Source organism: Condylura cristata, unplaced genomic scaffold (assembly GCF_000260355.1).
Source record: "Condylura cristata isolate star-nosed mole 26May11 unplaced genomic scaffold, ConCri1.0 scaffold00008, whole genome shotgun sequence".
NCBI classification, from domain to species: Eukaryota; Metazoa; Chordata; class Mammalia; order Eulipotyphla; family Talpidae; genus Condylura; species Condylura cristata.
In genome coordinates, this window is record NW_004567109.1 from 1,440,065 (window position 1) to 1,448,278 (window position 8,214).

Sequence of the window (8,214 nt, forward strand, 5' to 3'; positions counted from 1 at the left end):
GTTGGGGGTGGGGCCTCGTGGGAAATCCCCACCACACTGTGACACTTGATATTTGCTGGCTCCGAATTCCCCCACGCTCTGCCCCTCCTTGCTAGTGGCATTCAAGCCACTTCTTGGAAGCTGTCTCCACTGCTGGGACATCTCAGAGGCCTTTTGGAAGAGGATTTTGTGCCTGCAAGCAGTTCTCCATGTCAAAATGTCTAACATGTCCTTGAACTGTCTGAGAGCACAGGATGATGAACCTGCTGGTGAACAGAGATGACACTGTCCCCCAGGTGTATGGTGATGTCACAGCTGAAGGTCCGGGACACACAGCAGACACTGTCTACCTGAAGGGCTACAGGTCTCAAGGGACCCGGAGCCCGGCCCTCCCTGGGCGCGCGGGGGTTAGAACGCAGCACCATGACCTATCGCAGCCACCGCAGCAAGAGATGGATCCCCGGCCAGGGAGGGACCCCCAGGGTGCAACAGACCCTCACCTGACCCGCCTGCTGCTCCCCTCAGCAGTGGATTTCAGTCAATCCGCCTGGTTTGCTCTCCACGCTGTCTCTGGGGAGTCCTCTCACCCCCCCGCACCTCTGGCTTGCACCCTAGTTCTGAACATATGAATAAATAACTCTTAAAAAAAAAAAAAGAATTCCAAAGAGCCCAGGAGCCCACACCGCTACTACCTTGCCTGTTGGGACATTGTGCCAGTGAGAATGTGGGGGCTGGAGTGTCCCCAGATAATCAGCGCCAGAGTGGGACAGCCCCAGACAGCCTGGCTCCTCCTCTGAGTCCTTGCAGGTGTGTGGCCACCGGGAAGAAGGAGGGGAAAGTGAGGAGGCGGGCCGCACTCCGAGGCGGGCACCCTGCGCAAAGTGAGGTCTCTGAGCGCCTGTTAGAAAATTCCGGAAAAAATGAAAAGAGGAGAAAATAAAGGGAGAGGACAAAGGTGGGGTGAGGAAGAGAGTGAGGGGGGGAGGAGGAGGGGGCGGGGGAGACGCTCTAGAGATGCCAAGAGGTGCCGCCCGCGCTGAGGCCCCGCAGGGTGGTTCCGGAAGCAGAGGGCTTTCCACCCGGAGCCCAACAGCCTGTCCCCACCGGAGGCCGGGCGCTTGGCCTTGGTCTCGGCTGAGGGGAGAGAAGGGAGCTCCCACCTGCGTCCCAAGCACTGTACGCGAGTCTGCGACTCCTCACAAGCCACGTCCCTCTTTAGAAACTTTGAGTCTCCCTTGTCCCCGAAAGAAACCCTAGAGTCAGTATCAAGGCCCTCCTGCATCTGACCTGAACTGACCTGAACTTACCTTCTTTAAAAAATGAAGATCTGGGGGGCCCTCCCTGGGGCGCAGGGGGTTAAAGCACAGCACTAAGAAGCTGAAGCCGCTTCCGCATGAGTTTGATCCCCGCCTGCCCCGGAGGTGACCACATGGCGCGGCAGACCTCTCCTGACCCGCCCGCTGCCCCCCTCAGCAGTGAGCTTCGTCGATCTGCCTTCGTCGGTCCCCTCTCTCTCCGCTGCAGAACCTCACTGCTCGGAGCAAGAGTGGCAAGCTGTGCGCTGTCAGCACTCCCCGCGGGCGCCTCTGGAGCGCAGGAACCGAGCTGGGTGAGGAGGCTGCTGCCTTTCTGCGTCTCTCGGCTTTTTCTCTTCTGATTTCTGATAACTTCTGCTGGTAGCCCGTTTCATGGCTGTACCCCACTCTGTCTCTGGTGAAGCCTCTCACCGCCCCTGTACCTCTGGCCTGTACCCCAGTTCTGTGTGCATAAATAAACAAATCTTTAAAAAACTAAATTAAAAAATAAAGATCTAGTTCACATCACACCCCACTGTTTCAGTGGATTTAGTAATTCCCTGCGTCATATAACCCTCACAGCTGACTTACACTCGGTCGTGTAGATCAGCCCAACCTCATACCCGTGAGCCACTGCCCAGCCCCCTCCCCAACCCCTGCCCTGGTAACCGTGAACCTACGTTTGTCTCTGTGAATCTGCCTGTTCTGAATGTTGCACATAAATGGGATCACAGTGTCCAGGGTTTCGCTCTGGAGTTCTCTCCTCTCATCCTTGCTATGAATGTCAGTCCGTTTTCCTTTTCATGGCTGAGTAATATTCCATTAGCTGTTGCTACCACATTTTGCTCACCCATTATTACTTGATAGAGATCTGCGATCTTGAGTATTTCCCACCTTTTGACACTCACCAACAGTTGCACTATGAACACATGTGTACAAGTGTATGTGTGGCCGTGTTTTTAGCTCCCTCGGGAGCACACCTCAGAGGAGAAATTTTCATATCGTGTGGCCATTCTGTTCCACATTTTCAAAAGCTGCCAGCTGTTTTCTACAGCTGCTATACCAGTTTACATTTCCCTTGGCCATGTATGAGGGTCCCAGGGCCTCCCTGGTGGCCTAGGGGTTGAGTCTCAGCGCTGTGAGCACTGTGGCCTGAGTCCATCCCCGGCCAGGGAGTGACCCTCAGGGCGCAGCAGACCTCTCCTGTCTCCCCGCTGCCCCCCTCGGCAGTGTGTTTCAGTGGATCTGCCTGCTCTGCTCCCCACTCTGTCTCTGGGAATCCTTCCCCCCCCCACACACACACCTCTAGCCTATATTTTATGCAAAATAATGAAAAATAAATTTACATATAAACACACACGCATGGGCTCCAATTTCTCCGCTTTGCTCTCCTTGTTATTTTTGTTTTAATTAAGAATCTTCCTTAGAGCCATATGATGGGCGTGAAGCACACCCCATCATGCTTTGGGTTGGCTCCAGTGTGGTCACTGCGCTCCGGTACATGGGGAGCAGTGGCGTGAAGACCACGGCTAAGACCCAGGCTCTGCTGACTGTGGGGTCCGGCTCGGCTGCCGCTGGCCAGGTGGCCTCGTTCTAACCTGCAGTCTCAGACTGCCCAGCCCTGCCCAGCCCCACTGACAGTCACCCATCTCACAGGCTCAGTGAGATGGGAACTGCTCCAGGGGCCTCAGGAAAAGTATCATTTCCCTGCCCTCAGGGCTGGAAAGTGTCCTTCCATCCACACACCCCGCCCCCCTTAGCAAGAGCAGCAGAAGCAGAGGGCAGAACCCTGGGGCTGTCCACAGGCTTTACCTGACAATCATAGTCATTTCATCTGTGATGGGGGGGTGTGGGATCCCCTCCCCGCCCCCTGCAGAACTGCCCAAGGTTGGAATTCCAGACCATGAAAACTACACGGTGAGCCCCTCGACACTGTTGAAGTCACAGTGGCCTCCCCATTTGCATGGGGCGCCCTGTGCTCAGCATCATATCCTGACATTTACCGGTCTGTGTTTTCATTGAGCTAAATGCGACTCAGAGCAACGCTGTGGATACTCCGTGGGCAGAGCCACCGGCCCCGTGTGTGACGGAGCTTCCTTGCCTACAGGGTGATTAGCTCACTTGTTCAACCCAGGGCAGTGGTATCACCCTTGCTGATCTAAAAGATAACTCAAGATTAGTCTCCCCAGCCTACAGTTAAGAAAGAAGCACAACAGGGCTCTCCCTGGTGGCGCAGCGGGTTAAAGCACCACACTATGAAGCTCTCGGAAGCCCCTGCAGTGTGAGTTCGGTCCCCAGCCAGCGAGTGACCCCCAGGGCACAGCAGACCGCTCCTGACCTGCCCGCTGCTCCCCTCAGCAGTGGATTTCAGTGGATCCGCCTGTTCTGCTCCCCACTCTGTCTCTGGGGAATCCTCTCACTGCCCCCTGAACCTCTGGCCTGTACCCCCGCTCTGTATGTATAAATAAATAAATCTTTCTTTTTAAAAGAAAAAAAAAGCACAACAGAAACCCAATCACTGCGGAATTATTCTCCTCAAGGCCATGCACAGCTTTGTTCAGTGTGTAAAGATTTCCTAATGTTCATGTTACTGCATCGTCTTTGATAAAATCATCCTAGTAAGCTAAGGAAAATTCTGTTGCTACCGGATACATGTACATCTGAGCTAGCCTAAGGCCCACCAGTACCCTTAGCACGATTTTCATTTGCTTTGAAATACATGTCACTTTGCCATGCGCTTTTACCAGCTCATCTTTCAAACAACGAAAATGTCGCTGTTTGCCAAAAGCCCGAAAAGTCAGAGCAGAGATGGCCCCAGCCAAACCTTGACACTTTGGACGTGTCTACAACATTTTTTTCATTACATTCCAAACACCTCACTCTGAGCCCAGGAATAGATTTTTGCTTTATTTTGATGGCTGTGGGTGGAGGAGTGAATATCTCAAGTGAGTGCGCCCCGGTGCTAAATGACACGGAGACTCGACTTTTGCAAACGAGATATTTAGAAGGTAAAAGCAGCTCCTCGCTGAAACGTTAGATTAAGCCAGGGGAAATGCACAAATTAGAATGTAGTGGCACAGAGTGATCATCATTCCCAGCTCCCCTGAGTCGAGGCTTGGGGCTCTCCTCAAGCCCCGGGGTGCGGGCAGAAGCAGCCGATTCCCCAGGTGGCGCTGCTGGGCAACGTCTGTGAATTTTAGAATTCAACATGGAAGGAAAAGTTGGCTTCCGGTAGAGATTAGTGAAAACGAGATGCAGTGTTCCTCACTGCCACTCACAGACCCCTGACCTTATCTGAGTGCTCGGGCATCCGTGAGCCCGTGTGCCACGTCTCGGCGCTTCGTGCGAAGAAACAGGGTCTGTTTTCAGATGGAGACTCAGCACTGAACTCATTTTAGCTCTGGGAATTTGCTCCTCCTCCAGCTACATTTCCCACGCTATGTCCTTTCAGTTAGAACCTTTTGCTGTATTTTTTTTTTTTAAAGATTTATTTATTTGTGCATACAGAACTGGGGTACAGGCCAGAGGCTCAGGGCCGGTGAGAGGCTTCACCAGAGACATGTGAAGTAGGACAGAGGCTGTGGGACCTCACACAGTGAGGGAACTCGGTAAACACACAGAGCAGGGTCTTGAGGGTCAGCCCTGGAACGTATCAGCTCTTAGCAGAGAAGCATTTTCTGTGAGACCTGAGAAAGGGTCACTGCACCACCCACGCTGGTGCTAGCCTGGTCTCTGCTAACCCCGTTAACCCTCACAATGGCCCTCTAAAGCAACACCTGCTTGGGCCTGAGGTGTGGGGTTACAACCCCCGGGGCACTGGCGCCGCAGAGGCACGTAAAACCGAACTAACTGCAATTGGAACACGCCTCTCCCCCCCTCACCATCCTGCCACCCGAGGGCAAGCATTGGGCAAAGAGGTGTGATTAAACTGTGAATGAATAAAAGATAATCTGACTCAGCAACCAGAAAGTGTCAATTGAGTGGTTTCAGTTGAATCACGAGTGCCTGAATGATGGTAAATGGATGTTTGCGAACACAGTGACATTGCTCTAAGTGCAGCCGGACCAATAGCTGTCAGGCCACTTTTTGGCGGATGCGAGGCTAACTTAAGGAAACAACGGTTAAGAACATGTAACCAAAAGCTGGTAAGCAAACGTTCTGCATTTTAATTCTTCTGGAGACAGTTGGAACATATCAATAAGGAGAAAACTTTTCGGCTACAAGTGACATCAAAGCCACGTTTCCCTGACGCTTGTGACCGCTGCTGCCCCTGGTCCAGCCCCGATCGTCTGCACTCCCCTTGGGACTTGGGAAGGAAACTTTAAATGAATAAGTCGGGCTCCCCGTGGCACGAGGGATTGAGTCTCAGTCTGTTGCCAGCCACTGCAGCACGAGTTCGATCCCCGCCCCCCAGGGCACAGCAGACCTCTCCTGTCTCCCCGCTGCTCCCTCGGCAATCAGCCTCTTCTGCTCCCCACTCTGTCTCTGGGGAACCCTCTCACCACCCCCCACCTGGCGCCTCCGGCCTATACCAGAGTTCTTGTGTGCATAAATATCTTTTTAAAGAATGATAAATACACAAAATTAGCAGATTACTTCATAAACTCCGCTTTTGTCAACTTTCAGGTGTTTCGCTTCCAAATTAGAAGCACGACACGAGATGCATGTTTGTCTGTCTCCTCCCGAGCCCAGTGGGATCCTGGTGCTTCTGATCCAGTCACGTGTCCGTCCCTTTCTGCAGCCTTAAACTCTGAGCCTCCTCAGGTTCCATGCGAATGGGAGGTCACAGCCCACCCCCTTGGGAGGTGTCATCACGCTAAGTGACTGTCGCAGTGCGCCTGTGTAAGCCCACTGGCCCTCCAGTCTGGCCGTTCCCACTCTCACTGCCACTGTCTCGAAGTGCCCCCTCCGCTCCCCACTCGCCCGGTCACCTCTGCCAGCATCTCCTGAGTGCAGTGACGCTGAGCCTGCGGGAGCACAGGCGTGTCCAGCCGCCCACTGCCCCTCTGGCTGCTGAGCACATCCTGCTGACCCGCAGCTCTCCCACCTAAAACACTCCTCTTTCTGCTGGTGCTGTGGTCTGCTCCCTCCCTTCACTCAGGTTTCCTCCTCAGGTTCCCTTCCTTCACTCAGGTTTGCCTCCTGGGCAGCCCACGGAGGTGCTCTCCTTGCTGTTCTCCACCCTTTTCCTCCTTCGCTCCCCATCCTGTCTGTGCAGCTGGCACAGCTATTTGTGTTGTGTTGTTTACAAACTCCAAGCAGGGGTGTTGTCTGTCACTGCGGCACTTCTGGTCCCCAGAGCACCCTGCAGCCTGCACGGCCTAAAGGAAGATGCTTCCACAGCCACACCTCCAACAGCTTGACAGGCCTGGGGGCTGCACAGAGCGTTCCTGGAGGTGATGGAGGAAGGAATTCAGGGGAGGCATCGTGAGAGTGAGGTGTGTGAGGTGTGAGGTGCACAAGGGGACGGATAGAAGGGGCCAGTGCAGCCATACAATCAAGGTCCTCGGGCACCAAAGCCCCATGTCCATACAATCAAGTGCCCCATGTCCATACAATCAAGGTCCTCGGGCTTTGCCCGGGATGTCTGGGATGCCTGGGCGTCTCCAAGAGGTCTGGGATGCCTGGGCGTCTCCAAGAGGTCCCAGCAGATAACAGACTGTGGGGGCTGTGCCTGAAGCTCAGGCCCAAAAGTTAAAAGATAAGGGCGTGGAGACGAAGCTCAGCAGGAAATCTCGGGTCCTCTCCAGTGCTACCTGGGCTCACAGGAGTGAGCCCGCCCAAGGAGAAGCTGCCTCTATCAGGGCTCTCTCCACCAGCACGGGCAGCAGTTCCACTGCCCACAGGTGACCATGCAGGTGTCTCTTTCCAACCCTCTCTCCCTCTGCGGGGCAGCGGCCTCCTGCGGGCCCGCGACCATGCCGGGACTTCTCCACACTGACCTCCCTCGGGGGAGGCCTCTCTCCCTAGGCTGCCCGCCCGCAGCCATGCAGGCCTCTCCCTCTGCAAGCCTGCCCCTTCCGGGGCAGCTGTTCCTGCCCACTTGCACCTATCCGAGTGTCTTTCCCTCTCCTGTCTCTTTCTAATCAACTTCCTCTTTAATATAACTGAGTCTCTGTCTCGTGAAGAATCGCTGTGGGCTGCCGAAAGGGGAGCTCTGGGGAAACCTTTCCCAGAGTGAACCCAGGGACCCCGAACTCAAAAAACGACATGCGGGATGGGCTCCGTGCACAGAGCGCTGAGACTGGCCTGGGCCCAGTAAAGGGAACATCTGTGCCGATGCAGGAAGGCAGTGGACCGGTGCTCAAGGACAGGAAATGAGAGCGTGGAGGTTGTGGAAGGTAAGGAAAAGCGGAGATCTGAGGTGTTCCCCTCCCACCGAGCATTTTAACCCCTCACATAGGCGTCGATGTGGCTCCAGTCGCCAAGGCATTTCGTTCTCTCCTTGGGTGACATCAAGATTTAAAACCTGCAGAGAAAACAGGCCTGGCGAAGACAGGAGGACAGACACCCGCATGGGGCGCCAGGACAGCACCCTGGGACCCAGCTGCATGGGGCCCAGCTGCTGGGGGCGAAGGCCCATGCGGGGGTGGGAGAGACGCGGCTGCTCCTGGGGGTCGCTGTGCTTCCCAGATCTCCGGACCCTGGACCCACGTGGGGGCAGAATTAGAGTAACTAAAAGTAAACGGGAAATAGGAGGCCGGACCCAGTTTCCCTCCCGGAGCCTATGTTTTAGGGGAGCGCGTAGGCAGGGCCTCGGGGCACTGTCTCCATTCACAAAGTGAGGCCTCGCGGAGCGTCTGAGCCCCCAACAAGGAGCCCCCAACGAGGTGCCGGGGGCTCAGCCCGCACCCACGCAGGGCTCTGCGGGCTTCCCGAGGGGGATCCTAGGGCGACGGCAGAGGGCCGGGCCCGGGGCTCAGCCCGCGCGTCCCCCGCG